The following is a 13,408-nucleotide window of genomic DNA, read 5'->3' on the forward strand; positions in this document are numbered from 1 at the left end:
GCATTTCCCCCTAATATCTCTTTTGTTGATAGTGTAGATCAGCCCCTACTACCTTTTAGACACCAATTCGGTTACCTCAGCAACAATAACCCAAACCTGCTATCACTACAAATGCTACATATCCAAAGTGGGATTTGCTTGCCCAGAGGTTTAATTTGGGATAACAAAGCTATCTGTGGCAGTATGTGTGCTCTGCTCACCCTGTTCCATCCCCGCCCTCCCTCCCGACCTGCACTTATCACAGATAAAAGTTGTCTCTCGTTCAGCAGTTTTCCTTGAGTGATTTTGATTGTGTTCATTTGCATTGTAGTAAACTCCAAAGATAGCCAGATAATAACATCAGTGCCATGGTAACAGGGAGGGAAAAAAAAAAATGGAAAAAAAAAAGATAAGGGGGAATTAGTAAGGCAAAAATGCCCTCTAAGTGGCAGAAGTTGGTGATGGGGGGGAGAGAGAGCAACAGAGCCCAGATCTCAGCCTGTGTGCACAGTTTGGGATGGGCAGTGCACGGTGATGGGCACTGCCCTGCAGGAGTGGCAGCCCCAGAACTCTGTGCAAGGAAAGGAGAAATGGATATTGCTCCCTGGGCAGTGCTCAGGGAATTTGAAAGAAAATAAAGAAGAGCATCTCCTGAGGCCATTTTAGTGGGCATCGCTTTAATTAACCCCATTTTCATCAGAGGCTACCTTGGACCTTTGATTAATAGGGAAGAAAATCAATGAGCATGCTAAAAATTCAGATAAGTTTCACAGCTAATTCAAATTTCACATTTTAATCGTGTCTTCATGTCAATCTTAATTACCATAATTAAGTCAGATGTGACTTAGCAAGAGCAGCTCAAAGATAAGGCGCTCTGAGAAGGGCAGCGGTGCCGCTCCCTGGCTCTGGGGTGGGTCTGTAGCCATGTGGGGATGTACTGAACCCACAAGCCCTGGGCTCCAAAGCAGAGATTCAGGCATTGCTCTGCTCCTCAGCTCTCTGAGTTGCTCCTGAAGCCCAGCTCTGAGCTACCCAGCTAGTGGTTTTGCTGCTCTGCCCCCAGTAATGCAGGGAGGGGATTGCCGGACTGCCCGCACAGTGGCTGCTGGAGGACATATGGTGGCCTGGAGGAGCTCAGCCCCACCGTTTTGGCAATGCCACTGGGTGAGATCAGTGGGAGCGATGTAGATTCCAGACCGCTGGGAAAATCAATCTCTCATTTATTTTTATGATGGGGATGCAGCAGCCCAGCAATGCTGCGTTGGCTCTGCAGTCACACCCGTCGATCGCAGCCTCGCAGGGCAGCAGCAGTGCTGGCCAAAGGAAGGCCTTGCTCCTTTGGGCTTGGGCATCACTCGTGGATGCTCCTGCCTCGCAGCCAGGTTCCTGTAGCCCAGCACGGGGTTGGGGCTGACTGCTGATGCCTCCCGCACCGGTGCTGAATCACAGTTCTGAGGAACGATCCGCAGGCTCTGCTGACTGGGGGACATCTCTGCTGAGTGGCAATATTGTTTTGGGGCAAAAAAAGCCCTTTGTCCCTCAGAATGGCGGAGCCACTCCAGCCCTTGGCTTCTGCAGCCCTGCTCTGCCTCACAAACACGGACACTGAATGGGGGTTTGAGCTGAGGCCAGGCGCGTTTCCAGCCCCTTTTAGCGCGTGCCCGCAGACGCAGCTGGGGGCCTTTCAGGAGGGAAGCCCTTGTTCCTTGGCGACAGGAGAAGACTTTGCCTGGCTCAAAAATAGGCTCTCTGTTGCTTGTTGGGATTTGGAGGGGAAACAAAGCCGCTCCAGGGATGGGGCAGCGGAACTGGAGGGCTCCATGGCTGCAGCATCAGCCCCACAGCAGAGCAAGGCCTCCCCGGGTTGCTGTGTGGGTTGGCAGAGGCACACCCCCAAGGGCCATCCCATCAGCAGTGCAAAGGCTTTGGCCATGCAGTGGGGCTGCAGCACTCACCTGAGCCCTGGCACTTCTGTTCCACAGCCCGAACACAGGGCACTGGCGCTGTTTTATCCCACGTGCATCGTTCAAAACTTAGTTAACTGCAGCTCACGAAGTGCTGAACCCTGCCAGCCTTGTTGATACCACCATTATTCCTGAACATAGATGCTCACCTTGAGTGGCTGTGCACAGTTCTTGCCCTGGCATGGCAAAGCCTTTTACCACACCACCAGGTTGGGCTGCAGGGCTGGGTCTGTGAGAGGGCAGCACTGCAAGAGTTCTCCTTCCTGACAGGCCCTCACCAGGAGTGCGCAGAGCAAACTGCCTCCTGCACTGCCCAGCAGAGCCCTGCTCTGAGAAGGCTTTTTTACCAGGGCCCCCATTCCCAGTGTTTGTTCAAAATTGGTATTCACGCCAGAATGCTGCTGGTATTTGCTCATTGCTTCCCATATAAATTGCAAGATAAGTTACTCTGCACCAGATACTGTTCCTGACACAGAAAGCTGAATTTGTAAATTCATGAGTGCACAGAATTGATGTTGTCCTATCTAGCAATTTCTCCTTAAGAAATAAGAAGTTTTGTTGGAAGTTTTCTGCAGTGAGGCAAAGCTCTGCAGCTCTTCAGCCTTATCTGCCTGCAAGAGGGGAGCGATGCATTATCTCTGCATTAGCTGCACCTGCTGCACTTACCTTTCACTTGCGCCCACGATATAAATGGGCTCAGCCTCAGGCTCAGCACTGAGCAGAGAGCACTGTCCTCAAAGCCAAACAATTTCCCCAAAACATGCTCTGCAATCAGTGTCTCTGTGGGATATGGATTGGGTTTGTATGTCTCTGGGATGTGGGCTGGGGATGAGTGCCACAGGATGCATCTCGACAATGCAGTCGTGCGGTGGGCAAAGGCAAAGGAATGGCAAAGGGAAATGGAAAAGAGGGAAAGAATGGCTGACAGTGAGCACAGCAACGGCTGTGTTATGAAAACTGGGTTCTTGTCCAACAGCTGATTGTGGTCTTTGAAGAGATTACGGATTTGAGGGGGGGAAGGTGTCTGCGGAGCTACTGCAGGTTGTCGCAATGCATTTGATGTGGCATCAAGCAGAATTCTCATGAAAAGCAGCATGATCCATATCAGAGCGGTGCATCTGAAGTGAGTTAAGAACGAGCTCATTCACAGATCTCCAAAAACAGCAGTGAGGAATCATCTTCAAATGGAGGAATTATTAATGAATCCTTTAAGAACCGGTGCTTAGCTCTGTCACCGCTTCACATTTTCGCTTATCATCTGCAGGTACATGTAAAATATCCGGTGATTGCGCTCACAAGGAGGGGATTAGCAGGGCAGTCAGCACTGTGTGAGCAGGTTAACCCGAAGGGTAAATGATTCCAACAAGCCTGGCTGTGTGCTGGGAGCAGGGGACAGGTGATGGGAGAGCTGCAGAGCTCCAAGGGGAGTGGAGTGGCAGCACTGGGGTGTGTATGGGAACTGCTGAATCACGGCCTGAACCTCTGATTGATCACCTGAGGTGAGCAATGAGTCAGCCACAGGAGCACAGGTGAAGGCAATTCACCTGTGCTGCTGGAAGGGGTGGAGCCTGGCTCCAACTCTCGTAGACCCAAGAGCTGACTACAAGTAGACAAGGGTCTCTTCTGGAGATCCCTCCTTTGGAGTTTTGCAGTAAGCTCAGGATACAGGTAAGCGTTCTATCTATTCTCTTTTTGTTATTATAATCTGCTTAACTAAGCTCTCTGGTTTATTTCATAATTATAACATCTTTATATACATTGATTATACAGGGTGGTTGTTCTCACTGTGGGGGAAGGGGATTGGTTCCAAAGCTCTTCTCACATAAAGAAGAATCCATACTGTTTCACTTTGCTCTCCCAAGCTTTGATGGTTTAATTGATTGGTTTGTAAGAGCTTGGCAGCGGAGCAGCTCCTTGCTGGTAGTATGGCTGTAGATCCCATGGTTGGGAGCCATTTGCTGCCCCCAGCTCCTCCCTCTTCCCACCAAAGGCTCTTAGGGCAGGATGCTCTTCATTGCCTTGGCACAAAAGCCCCCAAATGCACGATGCCCACGCAGGCATCAGGTCAGCCCTGTATGGTCGCTGGTCCTACCGTGCTTCTGCCGTGTGATTGCGTTGCGTGTTCAACACGTGACACCAGCACGGGTCTATTACTTACCAGGGATCTTAGCAAAATCATAACCTTTCACTCATGCTGAGCTATTATCAAGCCTTGCTCTAACGTGACACTGCTCAGCGTGTCAGTATGATGAGGGGTTGGCACTAAACTCACCAGCAGTCGCTAAGTGCTGCTATATAAATGTCTCCTCTGAAAGCACAGCGTTTAGCATGCCAGTGCCTGCTTAGAGCCCTGTAAACAGGGATCTGCAGAGTCTGCAGGGCCCCGTGCTGGCTGCCCCGTGCTGCATGTGGGAGCTGGCAGAGCAGAGGCAATGAGTGCGGGGCCCTGGCAGGGCTTCAGCATCACGGCGTGTGCGTGTGCATTCACACGATGGGAGATGTTGTGCAAGCTGAAATGAGATTAGCTAATGTACTGCAAACACAAACCAACTAGCCGGGGAAAGCTCACTCGCTCTCTCCAAGAAATGCAAATCTTTCTGCCTAGTTTGCTGTGCAAAGTTCCCCATTAACCCCTGTGCTCTGCCTGCTGGGGAGGGGAGTCGTTGCAGTCGTTACTGCAATTACCCTGAGTACCACTGGATGCTGCTTGGTAATTACACGGCTCTTCCATCTGGGGATCTCAGAGAGCTCACTGATCAATTCATTAAGCTTTGCAGCAGGCTGTAGGCACAGCACGGGGTGCTACTGGATCGATAACCATCCCCTAAGATGTGGGGGGCAGGGCTGGGGGGACAGCAAACAACAGCAGCAGACACAGCCCCCCACCCTGGCACAGGGTCCCTGCAGGGGGGTGTGCTCTGGGATGCTTGGCTTTGGGAGGATCCTTGCAGGAAAGCTTTGGGCATAGCATCAACTCCTGCAGCTCAGAGGAGCCCTGGAAGGAGTGCTAGCAGTGGCTGTAAATCTCCTAACAAGGAGCCCGGCTGGGCCCAAGTGAAGAGTTATAAATATGAATAAGATTGAAAGCAGCAATTCCCCTCGGAGTGTGTGGGAACAGAGGTGGGGTGTTCTCCTGCCTGAAAACATGCGCTCGTATCAATTATTGCTGCAGATAGAGAGCTTCCTGGGCTGGTTTGTTTGGATGCTGGGGGAAAGCCATCACCAAAGCTGCAACCTTCACCCCCTGACACCCCAGTGATGTTCAGGCAGCCCTGATGGAGGGGATGGGGGTACACACAGCAAGGAGGTAAGGGATGCTCAGCAGGATGCTCCCCAGGGCTGGGAGGGCTCCGGAGGCGAGGAAGCTGCTAGCTCTGTCACCGTGGCAACCCCATCCTTCACCCTGGCAGTAATTAAAAACACAGCTCGGCGAGCAGGAGGCAGCTGGACTGAGATGGATCAGGGATCCCCGGGTTCCCTGGAGCCAGTCAAGGGGCTGCCAAGCCTGCAGGGCTTCTTTCTTTGTCTTTCTCCCATAGTGGCCCTGTGTTGAGTGACGTGACAGAGGATTTTATACTGCTGCACTTTACGTTCTTCAAAAATGCAAAGTGTGAAAAGCAAAGTGAAATAGGTGCAGTTAGGATCCTCCAGTGCAGGATTTGCAGCCAATCCTGGCTGGGTGAGCTGCAGGTTCAAGCAGCAGGGGTATGGGGACATGGCGAGCAAGCAGTGGCACAGGGCTCATGGGCACCAGGACTCTGGGTGCACTTTGCCTTCCTCTCTTCTCAGGCAACCTTACAGCCCAGATGGAGAGCACCAGAAGGAGCTTTGTTTCCTCCCCAAATCACATGGCACGTGCTTTGCCTAGCACTCTGTCTGCCCAGTGCAAAGCGCAAGCATCTGAGCTCCTTTCCCCCATCCCTCCCCTTGGCAGGCAGCTCCCTGCCTTTCTTCTTTCTGCATGTGGCACCTGGTGCCTGGGCATGGCTGGTGAGTGTGCAGCAGAAGGCACCAGGAGCTCTCTGTAGCCATCCTGCATCACTGCAGTGCTGGGGCTGTGCACCCTTGCAGGGCTGTGCAGCCTTGTGGAGTATGTCCCTTCCAGTGCTATGGAACACAGAAGGAACTGCCAACCTGGCTTCCTCAGTGCTTTAAACCTGACTTTACGTTGTTGGCTATGAAACACAGACATGGTTTTTGCTTTACAAGTGTGATTGCCTATAACAGCATGAAATTACAGCCAGAACTGATCAGCCTGGCAGCAGATAAGGGAAGCTGTCAAATGTGGCAGCATGTTACTACGCAGGGGACTGGAAGGAGGGGTATGCCAGCCCTGTGCCCAGTGGCTCTGGGGTTCACTGGTGGCTGTGCTGGTGCTCCAGGGGCTGCAGGGTCACTCCTGGTTGTGGTGGGGATGGGCAATATGTGCCCTCAGAAAGCACAAAGGGTTACTGCTGTAGGAACACCTGTGCCTAGCTGCTGATTTGGCCTTTATTTGGTTCTCACAGGGCCTGTCCCAAGTTTGCAGGGACAGGTGCCTGCACTGCTCCTATCCTCTCCATCCCTATGTGTTGGAAGGGGGACTTTGTGGCTCCAGCTGGCTGCTGGATTGAGGACTGCATTAGCATTGACCTCAGGTACAGTGAGCAGCAGAAATTTCCACGCTCAGCACAAGCCCATGCTTGATTCTAAGTCGTGCCTAGCGCTGTGCATCAATAGCACCTGTCTTGCAGGAGTGTTTAGGGGGAGAGATTAATCAATGTCTGTGAGAATGCATTCTTACCCAGAGATGAATGATGCTCCATCAGTACAAAATGCTATTATGGTTGTTAATTTTGCATTGTGCACAAATGTGGCATCTGTAATCATCTTTCCTGGCAGCACCTCCTGTGTATATTGGGTACCCAGTGCCTGGGCTGGGAAGGGCTGATGAAAAGTCTCATGTTGCTTGCAGGAATGGGTGACATGAGGAAGATGCAGGACTGTACCTTCTGTGGGCTCCTGTACTTCATTGGCTTGGAGCTGCTTTTCTCGCACGTGAGCGAGAACCAAAATGAACGTGAAATCAGAATGGTCTTCCCCCAGGAATTCTTCAGGCTTCACTTGGTGTTATAATGATCAAATCAATCTCAGGAGGTTGCAAATACTTATTAATTAATGCAATGATTGGGTGATTTGGCTGTCATTATGGCTGTCTTTCATGGGGAGAAAGAAAAGCTTGTTTCCACCTTGTTGTTTTAATGCCTGGCATTCTATTGGCACGCCGTTCCTCCGCGACAGAACACAATGTAAGAGCAGGGTGACTCACAGCCAAGGATTTGTATTCAATATCAGTTCAGATTACATTAGCTTTGCCTAATGCCTTAGCAATAAAGTGACTCTTCATTGTATAGCTGCAATTCATTTCGGCTCCTGGGTTGGTAAAGAACAAGCAGCAGTCACGCTGCACACGTGTGCCCTGTGCTGGGAGCGATTTGCTGGGCTAAGCCTGGCAGCAGCAAAGGGAACCTGTGTTGAGTGGTCAGCCCCAGTCCTGCAGCACCCCATAGCCTTAGGAGCAGCTTTTGGGTGAGGGTGGCTGAAGCACTGAGGCCTGAGCTCCTCCATTTGGCTGCCCCTGCTACCAGAGACGAGGCAGCAAAGTCAATCACACTCCGGTAATTACTGCATGATTAAATACAAAAGTAATTCCTTCCCACCTCCGCACCCCTGCTTTATTGCAGGAGAGCCCACGCAACAAATAATGGCTTTAAATAATGGCTTTCTTCCCCGGGAGCAGACTCTGGAGAGGAGTTTCCTGGTGCTGTGCTCCTGCCCACCTTCTGATGCTGCAAGGTGAGTTCGTTAGGGCTGTGATGACACACACTGCCTCATAGAGCCTGGAGGTTTTGCAATTCAGCTGTGAGCTTTGCTAACAGAGGAGTGTGGAATTTCAGCTGCGAGCTGCAGTGATTTCCAAAGTTGTCCATCTCTTTTTTTATCAGTGGATGCCAGCCGAGCGTGCTCTGTGATGAACTGAGCTGTGCTGTGCTTAATAAAGAGGATGAAGACGTGTCACCCTTTGCAAACTCCTCCCCTCCAGCTCACGGATTTGAGGTGAGCCCAGGAGCCAAAGGCAGTGCTGGAGCAATTCCTCCAGGGCCTCACCAGCAGCAGGAGGCTCTGTACCTGCAAAGTCAAAGTAGTCACCCCTATGAGGCTGCCTCTAATGCCCCTAATCGCTGCCAAATCCCCAGGGATTTGCGGGCTGGGCAGAGCCTAAGCGAGGCCCATGGGGTGGGGGCATCCCCCCCAACCACCACAATGCACACTGCATGATGGACCCCTGCCAGCACACCTCCCTGCTGCTGCCCTATGTTCCAGCAATCACTGAGCATTGCACTGCTGTGGCCCAGCAGTGATACCACTCTGTACTGAGGGCATGAGGCCATGCTGTTGGGGGATTTCTGTGCATGCTTCTCGGTTAATCCCTGTAAAAGTGAGAGCCAGATCCTGTCCTCACTCTTCCCACAGTAATTCAGCTGTGTTAGCACCGGTCACAAAATTAGACTAGGGTTGTGGCAGCAGCAGCTCCCAGGGCACTGTGCACCAAGTGGGATCCATCAGGAGCAGGGATCTGTCCTGCTGAGATTTCCCATGGCCATGACCCTACCATAATAGGGACAGACCTGTGTCAGAGGCTCAGGGGCTGCATAGGGCAGTGAGTTCTCCAGAAGCATGGTCTGTCCAATACACCCTGCAGCATCCCCACATCCTCAATCCTCTCCATCTTGTCCATGTCCTGTGCTTCCATGCTAATTAAAGCTGCTACATAATTCCCCGCAGCCTCCCCGCTGCACTGTATTATTCATCAGAAAGCAGGCAGCCCTGACAAGCTGCTCCGTGGTATTAACAAGAAAAAGGATTAATGGCTGTTGGGAGCTCTTAGGGCCCTCAAGGAGGATGTGCTGCCCCTGGGACCTGGTGTAGGGCTGATCACGGAGCCACATTTGCCTTCAGCCAGCACTACCTCAGGAACTGCCAAGGCAGCTGGGTGTTGCGTATCAGCCAGGTGTTCCCTTCATCATTAGCCAGGTTCATCCCACAGCTATGATCCAACTGATGACGACCCAAGCACAGGCAGTTTCCCTTGCTGACCCTTCATGCATGGTGTGTCCACGGCGCATGGCACAGCTGCAGCAGAGAGTCCCCGGCTCCAGGATGGAGGCAAAGCACACCAACAGTCACCAGCAATGTGATCTGCAGGCTGGCCAAAGCCATCTGTAGCTATGGTAATGAACTAGTATAATTCATAATTATAATGTCAAATTTAAACCCAGGGCTTGAGCGAAAAGATAAAAATATCTCTTTGCTCGTGGGATCTCAATATTATTTGCTTAGCTATATTGGGAGCGGAATGCGCTCTCTAACATCAAGCAATCTCTCTGAGATTAAACACTTTTCCTGCATTTATGCACGTTTCACCCTTTTATGGTTTTATTAAAATGCTGGCTGCACTTTCAATTAAGTGAATCCCTTTTGCGATTGTAAGCACATTTTATATGAATAAATAATTTAATTTGCAGGCTGTTCGGGGCTCCGAACTGCGATCAGTGATGATTGAGTCGAAGGGTTTGAGGGGTGCAGAGCTCCAGCCCCAGTGCAGGGAAGGGCTGGATGCAGGGTTGCAGCGTTCAGCACTGCTGCCCCATCGCCTGGGAATGGCAATGCGATGCCCTCGGTGTATTGCAAGGCTGAAGCTCTGCAATAGGAATGCAAATGAACCTCGATGTGGTTATTTTCTTCTGCTCTTTTCTTCTTCCCTTTAAATTCTCCATCTTTTCCAGGGCCCCCTGACGCCAGGACGTCACTCTGGAAGGGTTCCTATTGTGGAAACTTTCTCACCAGCTGCTTTGTGATGTGCCGCACAAGCACAAGGCCCTTTTGCTGTAATTAAGCTCTGGCTGTTCTTTCAGGGCTGCAATTCAAAGAAATACATCACTTTCAAGTCAGACGAGCAGCTTGACAGCGAATCAGGGAGGAACAACTCTGCTCCATGAGAGCCTTGGCCATGCTGGGCTGCGCTCTGCTGTGCTATGCAGCAGTGCGTCCTCACACAGCCTCAGAGCTCCCTGTTGCTGCAGAGCACATCCCCACACCCGTCTGATGGTTACCTGCAGGGGATGGGACACGTTTAACTGGTAGAGAAGCTCTGTGCACGGCAGTTGTTTGGTATTAACTTGGTGCATCCAATAGGCATGAAATTGAATCCAGTGGCGCTGGGTGAGCTGGCAGCAACATGGGCGTGGAAAATGCCCCCATCCTCTGTCTCCTCGGGGCCACCAGCAATGGATGAGCCCAGCAGCTCCGTGCATCCCTCTGCTAGGCTGCAGCAGCTGTGCAGGGTAAGGAGCTGCCCCTCTGCACCTCTGCAGTGGCACTAAGAAGAGTGAAGTATCAAAGCAGAGCATTTCCAGAGGCAACTGGGATGGAGGCGCAGGGGGAAGGCAGCTTATTTGTTTGGAAAGAATCTTATATGCCCTGTTCGTAATTAGGAAGCATTATAAATGTGATTCCCTGACTTCCCTGAGAGTGAAGAAGGAGACCACAAAGCGTCTCCCTGCTACCAGAGCCTGTTGCTGCTTCTGCACTGGGGGAGGATGGGGACCTGGGAGCCAGTCCCAGTGCCAACCATGGGATTGAACATCCCTGTCCTGGTGACCCATGTAGGGAAGCACATGAGCTCACAGCTTGCAGTTCCCCATCCCTTAGGGAAGGGACATGTCAAGGCAGGAGCCTCTGACAGTACAGGAACAGCCAGGCCAGCATCCATTAATGCCGCAGTCAGCAACAGGATGGATGTGGACACTGTCAGTCTTGAATTATGGGCATCTTGCAAAGGAAGGAGCTCTTTATAGAGCTCATTGCTCTGATGGATGCTTGCAGAAGGCACATCCATTGGAAGAAAAGAGCACGTTTTAATTATGTTAATTAGAAACTTGGCAGCCTCTGTCGCTTGGTGCTCCTTTGTCTGATCTGCAGGCATCTCCCTGCCATGCATCAGCCCCACGGGAAGCACCGGTTTTCCCTGTTCCCCCCAGCAGCACATGGGGTGATGTAGCTACCTACCTCTGAGGGTGACACATGGGGATGTCCCCAAGCTAGGGGCTCCTGGAGCCTGCAGGAGCCCCGATATGTTCTGGCAGCACCACATCCAGGCAGTACAAAAAACAAAGCAGCAGCTCCGGGATAAAGGCAGCTGAAATACGGGGGTAAAGAGAATAACTCTTGTCGTCCTACTGCAGGCTATAAACTACCCCGTGCCGAGACCTGCTGCTCTGCCCATTGGTTACGTGTCTGTGTGCAATAGGGACGGTGCAGCTAACAGGCACTTTGCACCCCGCGCTGTGCAGCCGTGGATTTATTGCAGGCCAGAGCTGACAGATCGCTCTCTCTCACTGCCCGTGAGAACAGATCTCCGCTGCACAGAGGGTTTCAAGGGCAAACAATTCTCTGGACTCAGGCTGAAAATTTTCAGTCCGAGCGCTGTTTTTCCTGCTAAAGGATGTGCAGAGCCATTTCAAGTGACAGAGCAATTTCCTTTGTGTCCTGCAAAGCAAAAGCAGAAAGAAGAAAAAAAGCGAGTCCTGTATATTATTACACACAAATCTGCTTTCCTTCTGCAGGTTTAAATAGCAACAGCTTAATGTTCAGCAAACACCGCAGCAGCATGGTGTAGTAATTCCAGATACAAAGCTTAGTGTCAAAGGAATCATCTCTGCTGCCTCCACCCAATAATGAGCAGTTTATGCAGCTCTTTGAGCACATTGACTTATTTACATGTAGTGATGTTAGCTTAAGAATGAGCTGCAAGCTGACACCTCACCCATCCCATGTCTGTGGGTCAGACTTCTTTAGAGAGCAAACCAGAGCAGCACTCAGACCAAGAGTCTCATCAGGGAGAAGTTGGACTTGATGATCTTGGAGGTCTTGTCCAACCTTCATGATTCTAAATTGTCACCCCTGCCAAGCTTGCCCACTGCAGCTTAGTCAGATTTTTCCCAGAAGTTTTTGTTCGAGCATAGTATTAAGGAAATGTTCTTACAAGATGGAAGGGCAGACTGCAGAGATCTCTCTTCCAAACTGCACAATCTGTGCTTTTTCTTTTTGCATTTGAAAGCACAGAAGGGAGCACAGGATTTCTGTAAATTATTTTTCTCCTCTTTGAGTTGCCTGCTTTATGCAGAGAGGACTGGAGAAGAGATGTCTTTCACTTAATCTGTGAACTTGCAGGGACTGTAATGATTACACAGTGTGCTGCAGTTCAGCGTGCCAGTTTCAAGGGAGAAAAGGATTAAAAACAACAACCATACACTTGTTTCTGAACAGGGTTGCACTGAGCTCCGAGAGATTTCAACATGCTCGCAGAAAACGTGTTTCATGGGTGCTCTGCAGGGACTGCTGTGAATGTACTTCTGTGCCAAAAGCAGGACCCTCGCTTCCAAAAGCACAGTGCAAGGCTGAGTAAACATCTGAAGTAATTGGAATGGCACACATACCTCCTATCCTGAGAGCTCGTGAGTGGCCAGGAATGCCTGTGCGTGGGGATTGTCACCTTGTGCCTGGGACGCAGCGGTGTATCAGTGTGTGCTGCTGGCATTGCAGCGCTGCTGGGAGTGAGAAACTGCTTACAGAGCACACAGGGCTGAGCAAACTGCTGACGGGAACCCAGAGACGAAGGTTTTGCATTCATCTGTGACAAGGAAAATGTTTCTTGCTGCCATGGTTTGGTTTAAATTAGAAATGAATGGGAGGAATCCAAAAAGCATGACTGAATGCTGAATACTGCCCAATTTGCCTTTCCAAAGGCAGAAGGTCACAGGGGGCTGTGCAACCCGGTGAGAGCCTTCCAGCCAAGCACTGATGGGAAGCAGAGTGCTGCGTGCACCTGTATAGTTGTGCCACAAACACCCCATAGATGAATAAATGTGGGGTTTCTTCTAGGGAATTGGATTGTGACTATAAGAAGAGCTGGTCAGGAGCAAACAGAGGGTATGGTGGGACGTCCCTGCCAACAGGTGTACTTTGAGAAGTAGAGCTGGGAGCACTCCGTGCCCCTCCACATACCTAGTGACACTGCATGGAAATGCAAGGCAAGAGGAGGCTCGGGGTGAAGAAGCAAAAATTTTATTGTGTAAAAACCAAGCAGACATGGGAATACAGCTTCCCATTGCAACAGGTGCTGCATGCTGTCCTTCGTGGCGGTGGGGCGTGGCCAGAAGATGTCCCAGCAGGCAAAGGTCATGAAACCACAGATGTATCCAGCTTCAGTTTTGTATGGAATTATAAAACTTCAGATGAAGAATCAGCTTCTGGAAACTAAAAATAGAAGAAAAGCATAAATAGAGGAAGCTTGTACTGCGTGCTCTTCAACGTGCAGCTCAGTTTGACTGGCCCTCACACTCCACTCCCGTTATTGCATTTCA

At 51.0% G+C, this 13,408-nt stretch overlaps 1 protein-coding gene and 1 long non-coding RNA gene across 3 annotated transcripts in view; one reads left to right on the forward strand and one right to left on the reverse strand.

Moving 5' to 3' along the window:
* The first annotated feature begins 3,551 nt into the window (after nt 1–3,551).
* On the forward strand, nt 3,552–10,139 carry LOC149915523 (uncharacterized). 2 transcript variants are annotated; one of them, XR_016472089.1, is made up of 5 exons: nt 3,552–3,611; nt 7,667–7,778; nt 7,928–8,039; nt 9,014–9,214; nt 9,770–10,139. It is a non-coding gene; the product is annotated as an uncharacterized LOC149915523 (long non-coding RNA). The 2 variants fall into 2 exon arrangements; XR_016472090.1 differs by having other exon boundaries at nt 9,018–9,214.
* A 2,950-nt stretch (nt 10,140–13,089) lies between these two features.
* The window catches only part of MYO18B (myosin XVIIIB), a 45,000-nt gene continuing 44,681 nt past the window's right edge, over nt 13,090–13,408 (reverse strand). The window contains exon 44 of the mRNA XM_090152725.1: nt 13,090–13,301. The gene's annotated coding sequence lies outside the window, so the exon portion shown is untranslated. The remainder of the gene's footprint in view (nt 13,302–13,408) is intronic.

The sequence above is a fragment of the Phasianus colchicus genome, chromosome 18 (genome assembly GCF_987193195.1).
Source record: "Phasianus colchicus chromosome 18, bPhaCol1.hap1.1, whole genome shotgun sequence".
NCBI lineage: Eukaryota > Metazoa > Chordata > Aves > Galliformes > Phasianidae > Phasianus > Phasianus colchicus.